Below are 23,237 nucleotides of genomic sequence, written 5' to 3' on the forward strand. Positions count from 1 at the left end.
TTTTATTACCATTTACTTAAATATGTACTTTGCGGTGGCCTTCAGACAGGTTTTATTATCATTAAGTTATTTCTGCTACCAATACCAATCTAAGTTTTAGTTAACAATGACTTCTCTAGAACTAGAACTATTTAAACATTTTCAGTTTGGCAAATGTTTTACAAACTCCTTATAATTGACTATAACCATGTTGACTAGACACCTCATGTTTAAATAAACTTATTACAATTACCAAAGAAATTTACTCTTTATTTAAGAGAGCATATCTACAATCTCTCCTTTTTTTTTTAGCCTAATTTCACCAATGTGAACTTACAATTTTCATTACTCTAAAGATTTCGTACATAATGTTAATTTAGTTTATAAATTAACTATGGGAAATTACACTCAAGTTAAATAAAATTGAAACCATAATAGTTTATGCAAGGAATGTTCTCTTTTTCCCTTACAGGAAGCTAAAAACTTCTTTTCTTTAAGTTATGAAAATTATTAATTTAAAAGCATACTGACTACTAGGTTTTAAAACACATGCATACTGACTACCAGGTTTTAAAACACATTACACAATTACTTAATTTTTTTTTTAAATCATAACCCAGGAAAGATCTCTCCATAGATTTTATGGACTTTCCTTTACTTACTGAAATTTGTTAATAGAGCCACTAATTACCTTTATTTTGTTGGAAAGAAATCTTCTGGAAGAAAATAAGGCTCACCAGATTGTGGAGAAGAAAATAATTTATTCTCAATCTTGCCAGAAGGGGTGCAGAGCCAGATATGGCTGGTGCCACAAACAAAGAAGAATGACACAATTTATACCCCTAAGCCTAGCATGCAAGCTCTTCCTCTGTTTTTCCATAGATTGGATACTTCAGAAGTTACAGTTTATCTGAGATTTAACTTTCCCACGCAAAAGTTTGATTTAACTGCTTCCTCTATCACATTCTAACCATTTTAGTTTTTACCTGCTCCCCCCTTTGTCAAATAAGGAATAGAATTTAGTGCTGAAATGGCACCGACTTAGCTCCTTCTTGGGCATCCTTCCACTGTCCATAGGACTGGCTTAAACTGGTCTCCTCCACTGCTGTCCAACCCGGCAGTGGGAGACTGAGGCAGCAGGCCGCCAGGTTACATCAACATTTTCTTATGTGAAAATTAACCTAATCTTTGTTTTTTTGCATTTTATGACTGACAAAAGGTTTAAACTGGGAAATTACCAGGCAAACTGATTCTTAATTCCCTAGCCTAGTAGATAGATTTGATCTGCTATACCTAGTCTTGCCTTTAAAGCTCTTGCAAAGAGGAGGCCCTTTCCCAATTGTTTCTATAATCAGATTTCTATGACTTTTTCATCCTGCTTAGTTTAATTTGGGCTTTAAGAATATTTATTTACATATATAACTACATATTCAATCTCAACAATTTGAGCAAATAGGCAGACATGAATAGTTTGACACAACAACATGACTTTAGTTACTTTAAACTTCTAATTCTTACAAAACAAGTGTGACTGCAAAACATTTCAAAGACTTTTGAAACTCTTCTTAATTTGCACTATGACCATGCAGTTTACCACAAGAATTTTCCTTCTTACTTAATGGATTGTAATAACCAAAATGTTCTCAATGCCTTAGCACCATTTTGTTTTAGAACTTTATATTTTACTTTGAAATTAGCAGATTTTGGATAAGCAACAAGATTAATTTTATATATATTTACTGAGGCTATTTGAAGCCTCAGGGAGACAGACTGCTTTCTCTCATGAATTGCCACTCTTAGGAACACTGACCATCAAGGCAGGAGACTTCTCCCCCTCCACCCCCCTTTTTGATTTTGGAGATAATAAAACTCCAGTGGTCATTTAACTTTATTCCATCAGGCAGCCATTTATTTAGTTTACACTTGAATTCATGAGAGAAAGGGTTACTAATACCAGGAGAGGAGACAGTGATGTCCCAGCTCTTCTCAATTATGAAATAACCATAGGCAAAGGCAAAGGGTGAGGTTAGGCTTGAAGTAACCATAAACAAAGGAAAGGTTAGTTTAGAATTTACACTTAAATAATAGTTTCAGGCTAAATTCACCCAGCTATAATTTCAGTTATTGTCTTTCCACTGTTTTATAATATAAAGGCATTTATAAATGATTTTAACTCTTACAGTTTTTATTAATTTTTTTTAAAAACCTATTAATTTTATAACACCTTTAAATACCTTTCATTCGACTTATAACATATTAAATGAACTTAACCATTACTTTAATTTTTCCTTAAAGTAAAAGAATAAATCTCTTGCAGTTGGTTTGAAATAAAAGGCTACTTTTCAGGATTTGATTTCTAGAACATAAAATGTTCTTTTAAAAGAGGTAAGAATCTTCTTCAAACACTGAGGAAATGATGAGGTTAAAGCACAAGCTATTGATAAAAGATTTTCTTTGTATATTGATCTTACTCAATTTTAATCATAAAAATTTTCCTTCCACAAACCTTCTACACTTTCAGTATTCATTCAGGTTCTGTCCCACACTCTACTCTTTCCAATAATCAATCATTTTATCTTAGGACAAAATCATCTTCTGTTTCCTTAACAATAAAAACACACTCCATATATCCCACATACTAAGTTACCAGGCAAACTTCTTACAACATATAATTGCCATTAATACTAAACAAGTTTGTTAAAATAATGAACTTTTTTTCACTTTAAATACTTAGTAGCATGTAATACCAGAAACAGTTTTTTTGGAAGCAAGTTGGCAGGGGAGACTGGCTGCCGAATAAGTTTGTTATAAAATTGCCTTTTATTATTATTATTAATTCAGTTTTTGTTAAATAATGACCTTCTGCAATTAGCCATTTAAATACCTTAATTTAAACAATGCTTTGTAAAACTTTTATAATTATTTATACCCTTAAGACAAATTTTACCTTCACAGAACACATTCTCTTACTTAAAGTTACTACAATACCTTCTAAGAACCTGGGCAGAATGCAAAGGTATTTTGGCTTTGACACCCTAAGGAGGGAACTTTACTGCATTTATTCTGATTCTGCTTTTCACCCCCTCACTCCCCCCCCCCCCTTCCAGGCAGTCAGGTGCACAACAAACAGGAATGCGGCTTATGAATAGAAGGGTGGACTCACTGGAAAGGGGCAAGCAGCTCCCCCCTTTCCAGCTTTCAGCCAAAATGGGCAGACAGAACCTGCTCAAATTTGGCAACTCTCCCAGGGACCCAGCCACCCTGACTGGGACATCCCCAACAAACTTGGGTGCGTAGCACGGACACAGATGGCCTCCAAGCCCCGGCAAAGGGCCAGGCCAGAGACAAGACAGCAGAGCATGCACAAACATCTAGACTCCGCAAACATCCAGACTCCTCAGCTTTTGCCCCAGAATCATTTCACCCCCTTGCCAATGACAAGGGAGGGCTCCAGCTCAGGTGTAATTCTACTTTACATAAGGACACAACTCCAACACTAGCATTGAGCTGACACAGACAGAGAAGCACAAAGGTCACTAATCTGACTCACAAGTTTATATATTTATTTTCACCATGGCTGCCCCCACAGCCATCACAAACCTCAGAACACTTAACATTTGGTATAAAGTGAATTCATTCACAAATTAGCACCATAACAAAAGATTTCAGCTAGACTTTTCCACTGTTTAAACTTTACACCCAGACCAAGCTCCACCAGAAAAGCCGATCCATTTTCCTGTAACCAAGTTTTGTTTTCCTCAATCTAGACCAATTTCCAGGACATTAGGACTTGAACCTATAAATAGCCCTTCCTATTAAAATCGAGACTCCACTCCTTTAGTGGATATAAGACCAGTACCAGATTCTAACATGCAGTTAGACAAACCCAAAACACCAGGGCTTTTCCCCGGTTTTTCTCCTTTTCCCAAGCCTAGAGAGAACGGCTTCCCCCCAGCCTTCTGGGGCTACTAGGGTTCTCTCGGGAGGTGATCAGCCTCCCCTTCCTAGCAATTAAAGCTAGGGCCTTCCAGACTGTGCTCACCCGGGGAGTCTTACCTTCTTCCATGTTCGGAGTTCTTTTTCGTTCCCAGAATCTTTCTCTTCAGACCTTCCATTGCCCTCGATATTTGTCAGGAAGATTCTGGTGGAGCCCACATCTTTTCTGGATTAAATTTAATCCAGGGGCGCCCAGATTTGGGGTTCACCCGAGTCCTCCTGGCTTCCTCGGGGATTTGGAAGGGGCAGCAAAATGCTACCGTCTCTGGCCTTCATTTGTTATCCCACCAGAGTCACCAAAAATGTTGTGGAATTAGAGTGAAGTTCAATTATTTGAGTATAGAGAGGCCAGGACTCAGGAATGATTTTGAGAAGGAAAAATGGTTTATTGACGGCCGGCCTGACTCGGGAGCTTTCTGTTTGAATCCCGAGCCCTGAACAAGATTTTCAAATGTCTTTTATACCAGGAGGAAAGGCCAAATGGTCGCTTTGTTTCAGTTCTCAATAGGCTTCAATTAGCATATATATCTTCCACATCTTAGGTAAGCTTTTAGTATGGACTCCAGACATTCTAGATAAGCTTTTAGCATATTTACTTTTTGCATTTCCCCTAAATACTTAAAGTTTATAGCCCTTGCATTGTTAAACTGTTTCCTGGGACTGGAGCCTGTCGCCATTGTCCCTAAGGGCAGGACTGCAGCCTCTTACCCTTCCACACCCACAGCCTTCAGCTTAGGTTATCTCTGAAGAGAAAAAGAGCCTTCCACCCATAGCCCACATCACTAGTGCTATTATTTTTTAAAGTTGCTCCTGATTATTCCATCTTGCTGCCAAAGTTGGGAACCATTGATCTATACTGTGTAGTGTAAAATGTGGTAGAAGAAGGAATCAAGATAATATTTAGACAATGATTTTTCATTAATTTTACTACTGCTTATCTCAAGGGACTGATGAATATTAACCTTGTCTTGATAAATATGATGTAAGATTGGAACACCCAAAATGCTTATATTCATTTGGGTGATGTAATAACAAGATCAAGTCCAAATCATTCTCTACCATAAAATATAAAATAGAGGAGAATGAAAATGTGTGCAAAGGGCTTTTGAAGACAAAGAATAGGAATCCAGGAAGCATAACCAGAGGTTGGCCTTTACCCCCTTAGTTCCTTCCCTGTTGAATGAGAGAAGCAGAAAGAGAAAATGTGACTGACCTTACTCCATCCATATGCATCTTCAGCCATTCTCTTTTTTGTTTGTCCTGAACACGCTTATACCCTTATTCACACTTTGCTTCTTTTTCCTTACCCATTTTCTTCCTTTTCTTTATTTAAATATACTCAGACACCTATTAACACTAATTGTGGTAGATAAGAGCAAATATTCTGGGGCCATATTACCTGGAATTAATCCTAGTTTCTAATAGTAACTAGTTGAACAACTTACTTAACTTCTTTATGCCTCATTTTATTCTTATTTAAAATGAATACAATATAGTACAATACAGTACATATGAGTCAAAGGGTTGCTGTTGCAAAACACCAAAAATCTGTTGGAGTTTATAAAAGATATTTATTTGTAGTAGAAGCTTACAGTTACCAGGCCATAAAGCATAAGTTACTTCCTTCGTCAAAGTCTATTGCCATGAGTTGGGGCAAGATGGTTCCCACTATCTGCCAAGATTTCAGGCTTCTTGGGTTCCTCTCTTCCCAGCGCTCTGTTTCTCTCTGGACTCAGCTGCTGTGCTCTCTCCACAAGGCCAGCTATAGACAGTCAGGTGAATAGCTCTCTCTCTCTCCCCAAGGCTTCTGCCATGTCTAAGAAACCATCTCTATTCCTCTGTGTTCTTCTATGCGATCACTTCCTAAGGCTCCAGCTCAAAACTCCAAACTCTGTTCTTGGCCATGTCTTTTATCTGTAAGTCCCCACCCACCAAGGGGCAGGGACTCAACACCCTACTGACAAGATCCAATCAAAGCCCTAATCATAATTTAATTAAGTAAAAGTGAAATACCAGACTGACTAGTTTACAAACATAATCCAATATCTAAATGTTACATAGTATTACTTAGATTGTTTTATTGTAAAATTTAAAGGAAAACTAACGCACTGCTAAATACTGAGAAGAGATTTCAGGTGCACTGGCACCTGGGCTTCCAGGAATTACTGGATTAGCATGTTTCCTTGGATTTAGATCTAGTTGAGACACATTGTGGTTATTGATTTTAACTAAAACTCAAAGCATTTTTTTAAAATAGTTAAAAATAGATGAGGAGAACAGGTAAAAAGGCGGAAGGGAGAAATATACTTCATGTAGGTTGTACAGTAACAACCTGAATACTGGACCATCTGATTGTCTGTCTTTCCCTATGGGAATTGAGAGAGGGTGACAAAAATCAAATTCATGCTCAAGTTTTACATGGTCACAATATACATGCTGGTAAGTACACTTTGTCTTTGAATGATCCCATATGTCATAGGGTTTGTGCTTATATTTGTGCTCACATAATTACCAAAGAAACAAGCTTTGAGGAAGTGGTATGTCCCAGGCCACCATCTGAGACCATCAGTCCTTCATCCTGTTGCTGGGATCATGGGCTCTTCTCCCAGGGGCCAAGCCACTGGTGTTCAGGCTGCTCAAGGAACCACTGGCGAGACCTGTGTCACTGGGCATCAGCAGCAACCTTTTACTCTAAGTTTAGACTTTAGAAGAAAACCAGGACCCACCAAACTTTTCTTTTGGACAGGCTTTCAGTGATTTTGTTTGATACCAACCACGGCCTGAGCAGAGAGCTTCCATTATTCTTGGTGTTTACTCAGAGGAGACCTCTCAGGGTGTCCTAGGGTCTCCCCAATAGAAATACAGGCAATTGTGGAGATTCCCTCCATCTTGGGATGCCCAGCTAATCTTGGAACTCACATGTCTCCATATGTGTGAAGTAGCCTTCACTTTCCCCTCCTATGAGGGTCAGATTTGCCATTGGCAAAAGGTAACCTCTATCATTTTTTTTTCCTTTGTATTTTGATAAACACTTAAGACACTGGAGGTGTTAAACTCTATCTTGGGGGAAAAAAACTTTAAAACTTGTTTATTTGGTGTTGTGGAACTCTTACTGCTTTCTATACACAATCAGTACTCAATTGTTCCATATATTTCTTTTGAGTTTGTTTTATTCAACAAATAAGCACCATAAATATAGCCATTAGAATAAAGTCTATTAACAAAAAAAATTTTTAAAGTCTTTATCATAATAGTAAAATGACCACCTACACAACAGAGAAAGTATTCGGAAATCACACATCTAATACATGTTAAATATTAAGAATATATAAAGAAATGCTTCCAATTAACAACAAAAACAAACAACTCAGTTTAAAAAAGGGCAAAATATTTGATTAGACATCTCTACAAAAAAATATATACAGAGAGCCAAAAAGCACATGAAAGGATGCTCAACATAATAGCCATCAGGAAAATGCCAATGAAAACCACAATGATATACCATTTCATACCCATTAGAATGGCTGCTATTAAAAAAAAAAAAAAAGTACAAGTGTTGCAGTGCATGCAAGAAAATAGGAACACTTATTCATTGCCGTTAACAAGATAAAATACTATCGCTGCTGTGGAAGACAGTTTGGCAGTTCCTCAGAAAGATAAATACAGAACTACCATATGACCCTGCAATTCCACTACTAGGTATAACTAAAAGAATTGAAAGCAGGGATTTGAATGGATATTTGCACACTGATGTTCATAGCAGCATTATTCACAGTTGCCAACTGATGAAAGCAATCCAAGTGTCCATCAACTGATTAATGGATTTTAAAAAATGTGTTATATTCATATAATGTACAACAATTTGAAATTCTTTTATAAATCCCAAAATGAGAAAGATTATGTTTTTGAACTAATCCATTCCTGTGGTATGAGGCCTTTTTGGACTATGCCAGTGAGGCATGACTCAGGTGGCTGGGTCTGATATAAGCAGATACAGAGAGAGAGAGAACCAGGAAAAGAGAGCTGCCATGCTGATTCTGCCCTGTGAGAGAGAAAGGAAGCTGCCATTTTTTACCCTGCAATGTGAAAGAGGATTCAAGGGTTGCTGGCAGCCAAAACTTAAGCATAAAGCTCTCAGAGAGGCTGGGCCCAGAAAAGATCCTGCTCAAGGTTGAGGAGAAGAGCCCAGGCTGAAGAGACAAGCCATATGCCTGATGGCTCACAGATGAACTAAGGAAGAAGCAGAGCAACTGAGACTGAGAAAGAAGGCCTAGTATGAGAAATGCCCTATGCCTGGTTGCCCACAGCTGAGTTCCAGAAGACAAGAGATTCTGGAGGGAAAGGCTGGGACCTTATCAGAGATTGGCAGCAATCTTTACCATGTAGCAGGAAACCAGGATCACCAGTAGCTGACTTTGGTGAGAAAACACCTCTGCCGATGCCTTGATTTGGACATTTCACAGCCTTGGAACTGTACCCCAAAATAAATCTTGTATACAAAAGTCAGAACTTTTCTGGTACTTTGAATCAGCAATGTTTGGCACAGTAAGACACAATGGAATATTAGTCAGCCCTAAAAAGGAATGAAGTAATGATTCATGCAACAACATGGATGAACCTGGAAGACATCTTAAGTTTTAAGAGTAAAATAAGCCAGACACAAAAGGAAAAATATCCCATGAACTCACTGATTTGAAATAATCAGAATAAGCAAACTCATAAAGTCAGAATCTAGAAGATAGGTTACCAGGAGACAGGGTGGGGATAGGGAATGGAAAATCAAAGCCTAAAATGTACAGGGTTCCTATTTGGAATACTGGAAACATTTTAGTGGTAGATGGTGGTGACAGTAGCATAACAATGTGAACATAATTAATAACACTGAAATATGTTTTGGAAACTGATTACAAGGGGAAATGTTAGATTGCATATATGGTAACATAATAAAAATTTTAAAACATTAGTCCATGGAACTATACCACATAAACCATGAACCCTAAGTTAAACCATGGATTAGAGATAATATTACAATTATAAAAATATACTATTATCACTTGTAACCAACATTCAAAACCAATGCAAGGTGTTAATAATAGGGTGGTATTTAGGAATCCTGTATTTTATGCATGATTGTTCTTTGAACCCACAATTTCTCTAATAAAGAAAAAGAAAATATACTTTCAACACTGCAACAACTACCAAAGGAAAGAAAAATATAACTTACATGGAAATAAAATTGAATGCCAAAAAATCAACAATAAAAAAAAAGAAATAAAGGATATAAAGGGCAGTGGAACTAATTAAAAAACAATAAATAAGGCATGAAATATGTGATTTGAGTTCTTTTTTGATTTCTTCTTTCACCCTTTGGATATTTTAAAGGGCAAGCTTTAATTTCTAAATATTTGTGGATTTTTGAATATTTTTCTGTACATTTTAAATTATATTGTTGTTAAAGAACATGTTTTGTAGGATTTCAGTACTTTTAAATTTACTAGGATTTTTTAGTGGCACATCATATAAAATATATTGGTGAATGTATTGTGTATACTTGAGAGAATATGTAATCTGTGACTACTGGGTGGCATGCTTAGTGTAAAATTCTTAAACAAGAGAAAATATTTTGAATAAATGAAAACACAACAAATCAAATTAAATGATAGCTACAGGAAGACCTAAAAGCACATTTATAGCTTCAAATTGTGCAGTTTAAAAAAGCAAAGATCTCTAATGTAAGAAGATGGCATATTAGGAAGCTTCAGGAATCACTTTGTCAACCAGAACAACTATTCCAAAAGCAGAGTATGCCTGAATCAATTATTTTGAAACCCTGGAGTCCAGTAGTACCCTGCAAAGCATCCAGGGAAGAGTGGGAGGATGAAGCTGGTAAATTATGGTAAAGACCAGTAAACTGCTCTCTCCACATGGTAGTTACCACACCCTACCAACCCCCACCCCCCACTCCCCTGAGACTCGGCAGTGCTGTCCAGCCCCTGGCATAGATTGCCAGAAAGGGACATTAAAATCCAGTACCCCAAGATCCAGAGAGGGGGAGCATGGCCAATTGCTGATCAATGCTTTTGATTAGCTACTTCAGATGGCTGGAATCCTGACTATAAGGGCAGCCATTTATCCAGCTTGCCCCAGACAAAGGCAGTGGAGAACACTTAAAGAAAGTATACTTCCTCAGAGCTGCAGAGGAGAGTTTAAGGGCTGCATTGGCTGGGCAGTGGCCAGAGTCAAGAAAGCACAGCTTTGGGGAATCACAGAAGAAGTTCCTGGGGTCCTTCCTGCCCACTCTTTCAACACCTCCCCAGGGAAGTTTCAAACTGGTCTGCTCTCACTTTGCTCCTTTTGAATGTTCCTGGCCTTAATCTAACTTTAAAGACTTACTTAGGAAACTCCTCTCTGGCATGTCACGCATTTTGGAACTGTACTCCAGGCAAAGGCATCTTGAGATAACGAAAGCAATATAAGAACAATTAAAAGGGTTGGCCTGGGCAAAATTCTCCTGCTTTCTTTTACCTGCAGTGAAGATTCAGGAGAGAAAGATGATCTGTTTCCTAGGATGTAGAAGGCCATTCAACCCCTGTAAATAGGGGAAATCCTACTATGAAGAGCAAGCACAAGACCAGGACAAGACCCCGACACAGAAAAGAAATGGGGACCCCCACACTTTGCATTCACTTGTGAAGCAGGCTAGTAAAATAGGGAATCAATAAATGGATCTGGAACCTGGCAGAGAGTCCATGTGAACTTCAGTAACCCCCAAGATGGCTGTTGTAAGACCCCCACCTCCAAGATTCTGTTATCCAAAACAAAAACTTCTTCAGGATGGAAGGAAAAGCTCCGAATGTTCCCTAGGAACTTTATCATTGGGCCCTCATGGGGAATTGGTGGGTGCAGTAATCAATCAAAACTGCAAACAGCTGGAATCCCCTCCCCTGCCATTAGCAAAGGGGTGGAATAATTAACAGTTTATAAAGCAGACCGTGAGGCCTGAGCACTCTCTCACCCCGCTCTCTTGCCTCTGGACCCATTCCTGCTCTCTGTGTGCTGTTCTCGCCATTTCTCTTTGGCCACGTGACTACACAAGTAAAACCTGGGCGTTTATAATCTATAATGGTGAATTGTAGTTTGTAAATCAGCCCTCTTTAAGTGCTTTTCACCCTTCTCTCTCCTTGGAATGCCTGATGTGTTATTTTCTCCCAATTATCTTCCATCCCTACCTGAATAAATTACTGTAGCCTAACCCACCCTGTGTGCTCTTGAATTTCATTTCTACAGCATAGCCAAGAACCTAAATAAAATCCAATAACACTTGGGCTGACCTTCCTGATGAAGGGTTGAACTCAGATGGAGAGCAATAGCTCTCTGTGGGAAAATATGCAGTGAAGAGTGTTTTTGCTTAACTTTGCCTGGTTTTGCTAGTTTGTGATACTCAAAAAAATCTTTGTCAGATGATCAACTCATCAAAAATTCAAGAAGCAGAAATCTCAAAAATAAATCCCAGAGTTAACATTTTAAAATATTAAAATATACAGTGTGCAGGAAAGCAACTGTGGCTCAATTAGTTAGGCTCCTGTTCATGGGAAAACACAAGCTACTTGTTATGTAAAATCATATCCCAAAAAGATGTCAATTTCTCATCAGAAACAAAGGGGTGTTATCCCAGGTATGCCAGTGTAGTTCAACACAAGAAAATCAATTAGTGTAATAAACCACATTAGTAAATTGAAGAAGAAAATCACATGATCTTTTCTGATGCAGAAAATACATTTAACAAAATACAGCATCCTTTCTTGACTTTAAAACATATTACTTAGCTACAGTGGTCAAAACAGCATACTACTGGCATGAAGATAGACACTTTGACCTATGGGACCAAATAAAAAACTCAAAAATAGACCCTCACATGTACAGTCAAGTAATTTTTCACAAAGCTGTCCAGCCCTCCTAGCTGGGCCAGAATAGTCTATTCAACAAATGGTCCTGGAAGAAATGGATATCTGTATACAAAAGCAAGAAAAAGGACCTCTATCTCACACCTTATACAAAAATTAATTCAAAATGGATTAGGACCTAAATATAAAAACTGTACTCATAAACCTCCTAGATGAAAATGTAGGGAAACATTTTCAAAATCTTGTGGTGGGTGGTAATTTCTTAAATCTTACATCCAAAGCATGAGCAACAAAAGAAAAAAAAGGTAAGTGGGACCTCCTCAAAATTAAACAATTTCATTCTTCAAAAGACTTTGCCCAGAAAATAAATAGGTAGCCTACACTGTAGGAGAAAATAGTTTGAAACCACATATCCAATAAGGGTTTGATATCCATGTTATATAAACATCATACAACTCAACAATAAAAAGATAAGTAACCCAATTTAAAAAATGGACCAAAAAACAGAAAACGACAAAGTACAAACAGAAAACAGAAAACTACAGGTGCTGGGAAGGATGGGATGTAGTGAAACAAAACTTCACTGTTTGTGGTCATGTAGGATGCTACATCCTCTGTGGAAGACAGTTTGGCGGTACTTCATGAAGTTGAATACAGAACTGCTGTATGATCCAGCAAACCCGTTACTAGGAATGTATTCAGAAGAACTGAAAGCACGGACATGAAATGACATTTGCACATCTGTGTTCACAGCAGCATTATTCACAATTGATAAAGTGTCCATCAACTGATGCAACTGATGAATGGATAAACAAAATGCATTATATAGGCACAATGGAAAACTATTCAGCTGTAAGAAGAAATGGTACCAGGATGCATATGACAACATGTATGAACCTAGAAGAGATTATGTTGAGTGAAACAAGCCAGATCTAAAGGACAAATATTGTATGTTCTTACTAATATGAAAAAAAATACAATGAGTAACCTCACAGAGGTAAACTCTAGAGTTTACTAAGACATAGAATATGGGAGCTGAGGTATAAAGTATGCAGCATTATAAATAAGATTAATTGTAAACATGTGGAAAAGAGTAGAGGGTAACACCTTATAATGAGTATAACTAACACTGCTGATTTATAAATGTATTATGGCTGACAGGGGTATTCTGTGGGCATAAAATGCAACTGAAAGGAAACTAGAGACTAATTCTTTCTTATTACTGTGTCAAATCCCCAAAAAACCCACCTCTTCTTGACTGACTACTCCAGTTTCTAAGGCCCCCAACTAAGTCTTTTCATATGGGTACCAGTGTTATTTAAAATGCTAAACTTGTGGTATGGGTACAAGTATATTGTATGCAATCAAAAGTATGGTATCCCATGAGACAATGAGTAAATTAAATTCCTAGGTGCAGTTTAGGCTTAATATGCCTTAGTTCTTCCCATTGTCATTCTCTTCAAAGTTTTAGGGGATAATCATTAATACTATAATAGTGCCTGTATCTTGCCACTATTCACCCACTTGGATTCCAGTCTGATTTCATGAATGTGTACATGTGTCATGCACCTTCTACATTTACATCTAGTGTAGTCAAAAACAAGATGTGCATAATGAACAGGTCTGCAATGTGCCTCACTTCGTTCCGAGGTGATTCCTTAACAGAGTGGTGTGATGTACAGTCACAGTGTCTCAGATGCTGGTTACCACTCACAATGCATTCATATAGGTCCAAATACTTTGTTTCTCTCAAGGCCACAAAAGAAATAATATGGTAAGCATATTCAAAATAATACTACCCAAATGAGAATTCTAGCTTACTGTAATTCTGATGGGTCATCAGAGGAATGCTGATGATTGTCTTATTTCCAAATCATCCGTGTAAAGACATCAGATGTAACTTGTAGTTTGGCCTGAGTCCAATTCTTCTTAAGTAACAGCAAAACAAACAAGTCAACAGAAATATCTGGATGTATCTCCTGTCATTGGCCATGATTTGATGTCACATCTGAGAGAAACAGCTAAAAATATTGCTCTCTCAGGAAAAAAGTGCTGGTAGTCTTACTCATTTATATGTTTCCTTCCCATATGCCACAATTTCCCCTTTTTTGTCTGATTGTTACAAGTCTTAACCCAGACTCAGCCTCCCAGGTTAGAAACTCTAGTTCAGTCATACTTTCCCGTTTACAGAACATGTAACAATAATAGTCATGCCAGGCATCCCTCTTTTGTCCATTTTCAGAAAAGAGTACTTTTATCACAATCAAATATGATGGGGCCATCTCTGCTATTATTCAGCAAAGGCAATACTTTGAGTCAACCATAGTATAGCCGCCTGAGAGGAAGTCACTATCCAGGCTATTATTATCTTAGGAATGTACATTGTCAAATACAGATGAATTGAGGAAGTGCCCTGAGAAGCAATTTATCTCTTTGCTAGGGCATACAAGAAGAATCCCAAACTCAGTTCTTTTGAATACTTGAACAATCACATCATCCATCATTCACTATATCCCATCTCTGTTTCCCAGAAATCTACAAAGGTGTCCTGCTTTATTAACCTTCATATTCAGATGAAGGACAACAATCATTCAGTCAGGACATCTAATCCTTCATATCCTTATCATAGCCTATTTAATTAAGGTGTTAAATTACCTATTCTATTTCTTATTTAAACCTCGGCTTTCTGGGTGGTGAGAGATACAAGTCAATATATTGTTAAGTTTCTTAGAGCAAATTACTATATAAACTACAGTAAAGTGCATACCTTGGTCCAATGAAATGTAGCCTGGGGAACCAAGTGGATACACAATCCATTGATTAAAGCCCCATGGCTTCAGTCACAGGGTTAATGAAGTCCAAAGTACAACACATACAGTAGGGACCCATTTAAAGCCACCAGCTAAGACTGGTACACATCTCATGTAGGGTGGTTGCCAATTGATTTGGTCCTTGGGGAGCCTAATCCAAAACCATCCGCAGGCAAATTCATTCCTGTTAGCTTTCTATACAGTTTTTTTTTACCATATTGTTAACTTCTGAAGATATGAAAGGAATATATTTTTGCTCTATCCAATGTTGAGTAGGTTGAAAACTTCCAAACCCCCTAATTTTTTTTCTCACATATAGCTACATGGACCACTTTAATTCTTATTCAGAATTCCTATATGTCATTCATAATCATTCAGTGATTTATGGCTTGTCTTCGTTTCCCATTTGCTATGAAAAAAACCTGACAATGTGTTGATGGCTTAAACAAAAGGAACTTATCGGATCACAATTTTGAAGGCAGGAAAAATCCAAAATCATGGCATAAGTAAGGAGATGCTTTCTCCTAAATGACTATAGCATTCTGGGGCTGGTTGCCAGTGATCCTTGGGTTCTCGACTTTTCTTTCACATGGAGATGTACAAGGTAATACCTTCTCTTTTCTCTTCTAGTTCTGTTGACTCATCTTCCACCTTGCTTTCTCTTCATAAAGCCTCCAGTAATAGGATTAAGGACTAACATTTAACTAGCTAGCACCTTCAAAAGATCATTCCACAGGCTCAAACTTATCTTTCAAAAGGGCCCTTCCATTTTGTCATATCAAGTATTTTGTGACTCCAAATTCCCAACAGATGCCATTGTGTGGTAGTGTTGATGTTTGCCAGAATCTTCATGCAACTTCATAGCAAACACCTCTGAAATCATTTATATCTTGGGATGATATGGTCCCAAAAGGACTGTTTGGGCTATAGCTCATAGTCTTTAAAAGTTTAGTTTTGTTCCTGATTCTATTAAAATTCAGTTTGTTTCTAGTAACTCAATATATACACTAATCCAACATACAAATAGCCCTTTCTTATCCATAGGATCTGCCAAGATTATAATTTATGCAATACTCTCTATGGACTGTCTCTTGTGACCTCTGTCCAAATTATTTCGCCAAAGTTTTTATTAGGTAAAGCTCTGTATTTTAACTGGATTGATAAACCATTCTTGGTTTATCACATATGTCACTACAGTTCTTGATTATGTGTCTTACTCCTCTGAGAGATGGATTCTCACATTTTCATTGTAACAAAGTAGTTTACTCTCTACAGGGATCTAATCTAGGTCTTATCTACTCTAGTTGTGTATTAACACTGGAGGATTTAACTATCTTAAAATACGTATTGGAGGCTTTCCCAAGTGACTTCAAATTGTGTTTGACACTCTTCTGAAACTGAAATAAAAATATAAATCCTTTTCAAATCTAAGTAACATACCAGTCACCTTTATTTCATTGCACTTCTTAAGCAGTTTTTTATCATACCTGGCCCAGAAAAGTCTATCAATGGAATTAGTTTATTTAATCCTCAGTAGTTTATGACTAATCTTCAGGAACTCTCTTCCTTCTTAGGAGCCAGATATGACTTTTATATAATTAGTCAATGGGAATAACTATCCCTTTTTCTATCATCTGTTTAATCAAAGCAGAAATGTATCACTGTCTTCTGGGATATTGTATTGCTTAATAGTCATTCAGAGAAGAGCTTGTATAATTTTAAAGTTCCTCTTTGCATGTCAAATTAGAAATAGATGGAGGTAGACTTGACTAATAATCTGATTATAAAAAGCAGGCAGTAGCAAAGTCCTCCATTCTCACAACATATCAAATCCAACAATGCTTTAAGGTAGTGATAACACTTCTTCATGGTATCTCTTTTTTACATTTTCTAATATGTTATTTAATATAACTCTGGATACCTGTGACCACAACATTGCATCCACCCTCAAAGTTTTACCTTGTCCCTCTACACTTAAACTCTCTGTCTCTTGCTGGTATCATCAGGTATTTTGTTCCAGTTTCTGGTAGTCCCAGAAAACTCTGTTTACTACCCTCAAATCATTCATCTTAGACCAAGCATACAGCATCTTAGTCCCTTGCTAAATTGAGCAAGTATATCTCAACCCTTTTTTATTCTATTGTCTTAAATGATGGAGTATTAAGTACATGAGCAACATGTGCTTTTTTTCCCCAATCCCTTTAAACATGTCCCAAACACAACTAAATAGAATAAATTTTTCAGCTAACTCAGTGAGGCAAGTGCAGTTGCCTGAGCTACCAGAAACGTTCTGCCTCTCAGGCATCACTAATGCACCACTAAATTTTATATAACATCTTCACAAATTTATATCATTTTATACTATTTTTAGTAACCATCAAAAGAATTCCATGTGGCTTTGGCTACATGGATAATAATAGTACAGACCTTTATTCTGCCATTGAAATTCAGGAGTAGCTGCTTGCTGACAAGTTTGTCATGGTTGCCTCTTCATTATTCTGTTCTCCAAAAAGGAAAATTATGTCACGGTGCTTAGCATAGTGAAATGTCCTTATAACTATAATTATCAACTATCTCTGTAGGGAACTTACATATTCCATTAGGTATTAGAATTGGGCTGGTATCCTCTTCAAGGTGCTGCCTTAACCATTGCAAAAGGGGTGCACCATTATTTAGAATGGAAAATACATACCAAAGATCTTAATATGTATGAAATTCACAAACAATCCCTCCATTCAGATACATTAAAATACTACTCCCTTGATCATTCAGTCTGAGTTTCCAAGCTAACAAAAACTCACCAAATTTCTGGCAATTATGTTGGAAAGGTGTCCCAATTATTTGCTTATTTAACCTTCACCTTTCTATGGTCACCTGGTCTTATCCTCCAATGCTTGGACAGTGAGTCTACTGACTTCTGGTTGCCCAGGTAAATCTATTTGCCTAGGTTCCCAGCAAAACATCTTACACCTCATCTTCTATATTACATATTTCTTTCATTTCTCCTGAATTAATCTGTTCAAAATATTTATGTTCCTCTAATAGAGTTTCAGTTTTGCTAATGCTATTGTTCACAAGCAAGCATTGTATCTAGACCTTTTTCCTTTCTTTCCTTTATTTACTAATCCATTTTGTTAAATCCTGGAGGCTATAACTTCTAGATCCCATTGATAAAATTTGTTCCCTGTAATTTACCTCAAAAAGCTCCACTACCTTAAAACAAGGGAGTTGCTGACTTTGCACCAAAGTCTCAAAATATTCTCCCTATATATCCTTTGTACTATAAAGTATCTTTGCCAAACTGTGCCATGGATCTGAAAGTCAATCATGTAAAAGCCATTAACTGTAAAACCAGAGTAGAAGATTTCAAGTATATAATTTCAATCAAAATAACAAAATTCAATAGGCTTGTTGTGTCAGCACCAAGTTTATTTAGCTTTAAAAAAAATTACCAAACAGGTAAGGCAGCGGCCGCATTACAAAGGCCTTGGATACAGATAAAGCTTCCAAAGTCCCAATCAGTGAATACAAACTGATACAAGTGCAGACTACAACAGCACAGGGAATGTGCAGGACCTAGAAGAGTCTCTCCACTTAAGTACCTTATTTGTCATCTGACATCTGTGGAGGAAGTTTAACTCATGGTAACTTTTAAAGCAGCCCTATTCCATAAAATACATGTTATACAATAAATAATCTTGGCAACTAGTACAACATACTTGGGAACATTGTGGATCAGTATGAGAAAATCTAATCCATCCCAAACTGATCCATTTCTGGAGTTGAAATAGCAAGATTGTCAGAGTGTCAGTTCCTCAGGGATTCCTTAAACTGGAAGAAAAGATTTTGGTTCCATTGTTAACTCTCTTTCCAAGGTAAAATAATATGATAGCTGGAGTTTTATTTAAAATATGCCATAAAATCATGTATACCTTCTACAATTATAATGACAGTAAAAGAAATGTAAAAATAGTAACACATAAAAGTTTTTACAGGTACTTTAAATAAAATGTTGGGCCATTTACATGAAGAAATAAATTATTTGCATTTATAAAAATAAGAACAAATATTTAAGGATTATTTTTAAAAGAACAATAGTAGTAAATTATATGAAAAAGATTTTACAAAAAAATAAGTGTTAAGGAAAACTAGGATTTAGTTTACAGAGTTTACAACATTAAACACAAAGACTGTGAAATTATTGAAAATCATCTGTAAGTACAGATTGCTTTTAAAGAGAATAAATTTAATCATATGGGATATTTTTAAAAGAAATTATAATAGTGGGGACTTATGGGAATAAATCTTGAGACAATGCAAATCAATTCAGTATTATAATTCTGATAAATTTATAGGATAAATAAATGTATATGATAAAAGATATATATCATATGATTAAATCTTTGGATAAATACTTTTAGTGTATTTGTTAGAACTGTGTACTTAAAAAAGTCACAGTGTTTTAAAAATACTAGAACAATAGGCATATTGTCAATCTTCAACATCTTAAACTTATTTCTTTTTTTTTTTTAACTTTTTTTTAAACTTATTTCTTATTTGGAATAATTATTTTCCATGAATGGATATGCTGAGAAGACCAATTGCTGAAGGAGTATATCAGAGTTTTACTAAAAGAAGAATTGAATCATCTATGTCTATATAATAATTCTAAAATAAATTGATATATAAATATATTTATACATACATATATGTATGGTGATCATATCTCTGAATTGGAAGTAAATTAGTGTTTAAGAATTCATTGACACAATTTCTCACCTCTCTTTAAACATCAAACCAATTTCTTGCCATTGATCTAGGCTCCTTGCCGTCAGTCTGGTTAGTTTCTACTAAAACTGAGAGCAATAGTAATGCAAGCACAAGGCCCATCTATGAAAATGTCCTCTATTACATGCAAATATATACTCAGAGCTGCCTAAATATATAAATTATTGATTACCATGCTATATACAATATTTCTATTAAAATAGCATGTAGAGTTTGTAAATATGAGCTGTAATTAATTTTGAAGCTTTACCCTAATTCACACCAACTTAAATTTTTTGCCTTAGAGTCATAAACTTTTTTGTTTTAGAACTTTTCACTTTTTTCCTAAATTTACCACTAAACTGTACATTAGTTCTCAGGAGTATAATCTTCCAAGAAGCAGAGGTTGTTTTTTTTTATGAGTCTACTGTGACTAATATGTAAGGCAGGGAAGTGAATGTGGCTCAAGTGATAGAGCTTCCGTCTATATATAGGAGGACCTGGGTTTGAACCCTGGGGCTTCCTGGTGAAAAAGAAGAGAAAGCATGGCTGTGTGGTGAGTCAGTGCCCATGCAAGTGCCAGCATGGTGAGCGCAAGTACCCATGTGGTGAGCCAGTACCTGCGTGAGTGCTCGCATGGTAAGCCAGTGTCCGCATGAGTGCCTGCGTGGTGGACCAGTGCCGGCACAAGTGAGTCATGCAGCAAGATGATGACACATCAAAAGAGAGACAAGGGAAGAGTCAAGGTGAAGCATAGCAGAAACCAGGAACTGAGGTGACACAATTGACAGGGAACCTCTCTTCATATCAGGGGTCTCTAGCAACGAATCCTAGAGAATCCTAGCAGAGAGAAAATGAGAAGAGAAGACAACACAGACAGCAAAAACAGCAGGACAGGAGGAGGGGAAGGGGGAATTAATTAATTAATTAATTAAAAATATATGTAAGGTAAAGAACCACAAAGCCTTATTAACATGCAGGTCCATAACAGTAGGAGGGGCTCATTCATCAGCTAAGTGACTCACACTGGTTTTAATTAGAAGTGTTTCTTGGTAAAATTGTCAATTAATACCTATAACTTTGGAAGTTCCTGGCAAATCTCTAGTGTGCAAAAGCCAAATGCTCACATAAAAAAGGAGCACAATATTTCAAAATAAGTTAATTTGGGTGATGTTATCAAACTTTTGTGCCATGTACATGAAGTTTCATATGGACCCACATCCAAGTAAACATTATGAAAACTTGACTCCTTCAAACTTTGCTCAAGGAAAGCCTTGACCATCAGCCTCTGGTGGAAAGGTGGAGCCATTGCTAATTATCTGGACTTAAACTTTTTTAGCAAAGGTAAAGAAGAAACTATTGAAAATTGCCCATAATTGTCCAACAACTATTTCTTAATTATTCTTTTCAAGGCACATATAAACTCTTTGTTCTACAGGCTATAAATAAAAGGATTTAGTAAGGGAATTATCATGTAAAACAAAGAGAACATTTTGTCCTGATCTTCAGCTGGGCCAGAACTAGGACACATAAACAAGAAGAAAGTGACATAGAACAAAGAGACAGAGAGCAGATGAGCACTGCATGTAGAGAAGGCTTTTCTTCCCTTTTCAGATACCTTTTTCAGGATGACTGTAGTGGTCCGTCAAAGGGGTGCCGATGCAAAGTACCAGAAACCTGTTGGATTTTATAAAGGGCATTTATTTGGGGTAGAAGCTTACAGTTACCAGGCCATAAAGTGTAATTTACTTTCCTCACCAAAGTCTGTTGCCACATGTTGGAGCAACATAGCTGCTGACATCTGCAAGGTTTCAGGCTTCCTCTTCCTCTTAAGGCATCATCATCCCAGCTTCTTCCAATATCAGCTGTGGGCCGCAATAAATCTTGTTGCTCTCCAGGGGCTTGTTTCTCTCTGGGCTCATCTGCTTGCTTTCTCCACAAGGCCACCTGTAACTATCAGGCAAATGGCTCATCTCTTTTCCCGGCTCCTCTGCCATGTCTAATGAAGCCTTCTCTTTCCTTACGTATCTGCTTTTCGGGACTCCAGCATTAAAAATCTCTGTGAGTTCCCACCCACCAAGCGGATGAGGACTCAGAGTTCCACTGCAGTGGCCCAATCAAAGCCTTAATCATTATGAAATGAAGTAAAAGTGAAACTTCTGCATCCAATCCAATCTAATATGCCTAAAGGAACAGAGAAGTTCACAAGCATAATCCAATGTCTATTTTTGGAATTCATAAACAATTTCAAACTACTAAAATGGCAGAGTACTTGGCTATAAGAGATTATGATGATCATAAAAGTGAAGATTTGTATAAACATTAAAACATTAAAATCAGAAGTGTGCTAAGTGTGGGATCTATGCAAGACATTTTGAACAGTTGTAAAAATTCACAGTAGAAATAATGTATTATATCAGACCTGCAAAATGTTAATCTAAATAGCAAACCCACATGAATCATTGAATGCAAAATCCCAGTAACACATGAAATAGCTATAAATTGAGTACAGAGGCTATTGGACATCACCACTAGATAAAGCAAGGTATTACACATAACTGCACAGCAGTTATAGGCCATCACTACTATAAGGAAACATTCAGTAGTTGCACTGGAACCAATAAAATAAAATAAAATTGGGCCATGTACCCATTGTGGGATACCACATGGTTTTATGACAAAAAAAAATTAATAAAAATCTTAGGAGTCACAGAGGTTGAAGTACATGCATCAGCAAAGGCCAAACTGCCTAGGAATAAATGCATGAGGGTATGAAGATGGTGGTCCTTCCAGATGATTGTAATCAAATCAAGATTCCCCACCATGGTGATGAGGTAGATCACCAAGAACATCAGGAACAAGGGGATTTGCAGCTCTAGATAATCTGTAAGAACTGTGAGAACAAATTCAGTCACAAGGGTCTTATTTTCCTCTTCCATATCTACTCTGGCCAATCATGGTAATGAAAGAATAAGAGAGGAGCCCAGTCTCAGAAGAATCATTAAAAATTGGTATTTTTGTGACCAATATATTCCTAAGAAGCTCATCTCATTTAATCAATAATTTTTCACTTTTAACTTTATTTGCCTAGTTTTATACATGCAAAATTCTCTAATAAATTTTCAAATTCATATTAACTTGGAATATAAATTTAAAACAAATTCTTTTCAATCTGACATGATTTTACAGAACTACATACACACTGTTAAAATTCAAATGAAGGAAAACATTTTGAAAAGACCAAGAAAATCACAAATAATAATAATAGTTGACACTGGAGAAGCAATCCTATTGGGTTGGCTGGTGCAGGTCTGTGAGAGGGGTGCAGGCATTGCAAAGTCCATGAACTGGGGAGCGTGTCAGTGGAGGGAGCAGATGAACTCTGGTTATTTACAGGTATGTGGTTGAAACTACAATTTTGAAAGGGTTATTTTGGCAAATACAGGAGGAGAGGCTTACTGGTTTATGGTGTTGGCTGTGGGGGCCCTGTGGGACAGGGTGTACCTCAGGCAAGCTTCTAAGGAGTGTGTGAATGTTTATCTTGTCATACTGCATTGTATCAGTGGGTGGACAACCTTGCAATGAATGGGAAGGTATTGGACTCCCATCCTGGGGAGTCCTGCTATGTTTCAAATAGAGAGGTGGAATCTCTCAAGAACACAGGCAAGTCTGCTGAGGCTCAGAGACTGGCTGTCACATGGACAGTCCAGAGTTTCAGGTCTCCTGAGTATATACCAACCCCAGCACCAACCACAGGTCCAATAAAAGTAACAGAAGAGGC

At 36.9% G+C, this 23,237-nt stretch overlaps 1 pseudogene; it reads right to left on the reverse strand.

Moving 5' to 3' along the window:
* Positions 1 to 20,843: 20,843 nt before the first annotated feature.
* Positions 20,844 to 22,395, reverse strand: LOC105745594 (olfactory receptor 5AC1-like; annotated as a pseudogene).
* Between the last annotated feature and the right edge of the window lie 842 nt (positions 22,396 to 23,237).

This window comes from Dasypus novemcinctus, chromosome 4, assembly GCF_030445035.2.
Source record: "Dasypus novemcinctus isolate mDasNov1 chromosome 4, mDasNov1.1.hap2, whole genome shotgun sequence".
In the NCBI taxonomy this organism is placed as follows: domain Eukaryota; kingdom Metazoa; phylum Chordata; class Mammalia; order Cingulata; family Dasypodidae; genus Dasypus; species Dasypus novemcinctus.